Raw genomic sequence first — 3,240 nt, 5'->3', positions numbered from 1 at the left:
CTTGGAAAAGGAACACTCTAGGTCTTTTGATTAGTGATAAACCTAGTAGTTCTTCTTGTGAAGGCGGGGAGCTCGAAGACTCTTCTTTTGAGAGCCCTGTCTTTGGAAATTTCATCTTTGAAAACTTGACAATTAGTGAATAAAGTACTCCTAGTCCTTTGGTAGTGCCAGAAATGGCAACTTTGAAAGTTTTATTAAACCCAACTAGGACCTCTCGTCCGTCTTATATCAAGTTAGCTGAAACCGGGGCAAATTATGAACTCAAACCTGGGACTTTACAGATGCTCCCAATCTTTTTAGGAAAAGAGAATGAGAACCCCTATTTTCATGTTAGGGAATTTGAGGAAGTTTGTAGTACTCTGAAGATTAAAAACCTTAGTGATGATGCGTTAAAACTTAGGTTATTCCCCTTTTCCTTAAAAGATAAAGCCAAATCTTGGCTGTATAGTTTGGATTCTGAGTCAATTGAAACCTATGACCAACTTACATCTGCCTTTATACAGAAGTTTTTCCCAGGGCACAAAACATCGTCTATTAGGACACAAATCTGTAATTTCTCTCAACAAGAGGGAGAATTTTTATATAGGTATTTAGAAAGGTTCAATGACTTAATATCTCAATGTCCTCATCATGGTTTAGAGATGGTTAGGTTAGTTCAGATCCTCTACGAGGGTTTAGATTATTCAACAACAACCATGGTTGAGTCCTTATGCACAGGTGGGTTTGAGAATAAAACTGTTGATGAGGCAATGACATTTTTGAATGAAATCGCCGATAAGACCCAACAATGGGAAAATAGTTTGGAACCCCAGAAAACAATTCTTCTAAGTAGAGGAAATGTCCATAGGGTAGAAGGATCTTATGAGTCAGATGCTAAAATAGCAGCCATAGCCAAAAGGTTAGAAGCCTTAGAATTAGGTCATTCTATTGGTAATAATGGTAGAATAGATCCTTCTTGGGAAGGCCATACTGTTGAGGAGCAATCCAATGCTCTTTCTAACAACACTAGATTCAATAACCGTCAGAAGTTTGACCCATATTCAAAAACCTATAACCCTGGCTAGAGAAACCATCCCAACCTTTCTTGGTCTAAGGGCCAGAATCAAGGTCAGTCTAGTAACTCTCAGGTTCCCCCAGGTTTTGGCTATACTAAGAATCCTTCACCTCCGACACAGTTTCAAAACCATTCGAATAAGAAGATTATGAGTTTAGAAGAGTCTCTTGCTCTGTTAACTCGTAACACTATGCAGTTTCAGCAATCTATCGCTCAAGGTTTAAAAGAAAATAAGAGAATAGGTCAGGCTAACTCTTGGGCTATTTCCGAGTTGAAAATCCAGGTTAGTCAGATAAATGAGTCTTTAAGAGAAAGAGGTAAGTTTCCTAGTCAAACTCAACCCAAACCTAGAGGAATTAATGAAATAGGTGAAAGACCATCCGAACATGTAAATGCTATTAAAACCCTTAGTAGTGGTAGAGTGATAGATAATAAGGTTTCCATGCGTGATAGTGAACATGTTGTAGTTCACCCTTCTGAACCAGAAACTGAAGAGACTGATAGAGTCTCTAAAGAGACCAATGAGGGTCATATTGAGCCCGGCTTTGTTCCTGGAGCCCCATTCCCACAGCTGCTAGTTCCAACTAAGAGGGGTTCTAACTTTAATGATATATTGGAGGTTTTTAAGCAGGTAACCATCAACCTTCCATTATTAGATGCGATTAAGCAGATTCCCGCTTATGCCAAGTTTCTTAAGGATATGTGTACGCGAAAGCGAAAACTTAGTGTCCAGAAGAAAGCCTTCCTAGCTAGTCATGTGAGTTCTATTATTCAGAATACCACTACTCCTAAGTATAAAGACCCAGGGTCCCCTAATATTTCTTGCACAATAGGTAAATACCGTGTCGAGAAAGCTTTGCTTGACTTAGGAGCCAGTGTGAACTTACTTCCATACCATGTGTACCTTAATCTAGGACTTGGTGAGATGAAACCTACCCAGATGACACTTCAGTTAGCTGATAGGTCCGTTGAAATTCCTCGTGGTGTGATCGAGAATTTTCTTATAGAGGTCGACAAGTTTATATATCCTGTGGATTTTGTTATCCTAGATACCCAACCTGTCCCTGACCCAAAGAACCAGATACCAGTGATTTTAGGTCCCCCGTTTTTAGCTACATCCAATGCGATCATCAACTGTCGAAACGGTATTATGAATTTGTCTTTTGGTAATATGACTATTGAGCTGAACATTTTTAATATTAGTAAGCTACCCTCTGAACTAGATGACTCGAACATAGAAGAGGTGAACATGATAGGAACATTAGTCGAGGAGTCATTACCAAACACTTTGTTAGAAGATCCATTAGAGAAATGCCTAGCTCACTTTGGGATTGATTTTGATGATGATAATGTGATCAATGAGGTGAATGCTTTGTTAGACTCAACCCCTTTGTTATACACTAATAATGGATGGAAACCTAAGTTCGAACCACTACCAGTTTCTAAGTCTACCCTAGTTCCTTCATTAGAAGAGACTCCTAAGTTGGACCTAAAACCAGATACCCTGAAATATGTGTTTTTAGGCCCGTCTGAGACTTTACCTGTGATTGTAGCATCCGACTTGGATAGTGATCAGGAAAGTAGGCTAGTAACCGTCCTTCAGAACAACAAGGAAGCGTTAGGGTGGACCATTGCAGAAATTAAGGGTATAAGTCATACTGATTGTATGCATAATATCTATTTAGAGAGTGACACCAAACCTTCTACGGATATGCAACGTCGACTGAACCCTAATATGAAAGAAGTAGTTCGAATCGAGGTTCTTAAGCTGTTAGATGCAGGCATTATCTACCCCATTTCAGACAGTAAGTGGGTCAGCCCCATTCAGGTTGTTCCCAAGAAATCCGGTATTACTGTAGTCCAAAATGAGAATAATGAGTTAATCCCAACCCGGGTGACGACGGGTTGGCGTGTCTGTATTGAATATAGAAAATTGAACAAGGTCATTAGGAAGGACCACTTTCCCCTTCCCTTTATCGATCAAATGCTAGAGAGATTAGCTGGACGTAGCCATTATTGCTTTTTAGATGGATACTGCGATTATAATCAGGTTGTTATTGCCCCAGAAGACCAAGAGAAAACCACTTTTACCTGTCCCTTTGGTACCTTTGCGTATAGATGCATGCCTTTCGGGCTTTGTAATGCCCCTGCGACCTTTCAGCGTTGTATGTTGAGCATATTTTCTG

General features: G+C 39.8%; 1 pseudogene; it reads right to left on the bottom strand.

Moving 5' to 3' along the window:
- Positions 1-537: 537 nt before the first annotated feature.
- Positions 538-637, bottom strand: LOC113354738 (annotated as a pseudogene).
- Between the last annotated feature and the right edge of the window lie 2,603 nt (positions 638-3,240).

The sequence above is a fragment of the Papaver somniferum genome, chromosome 2, assembly GCF_003573695.1.
Source record: "Papaver somniferum cultivar HN1 chromosome 2, ASM357369v1, whole genome shotgun sequence".
Taxonomy (NCBI): domain Eukaryota; kingdom Viridiplantae; phylum Streptophyta; class Magnoliopsida; order Ranunculales; family Papaveraceae; genus Papaver; species Papaver somniferum.
This window is presented reverse-complemented; position numbering and strand designations above follow the sequence as displayed.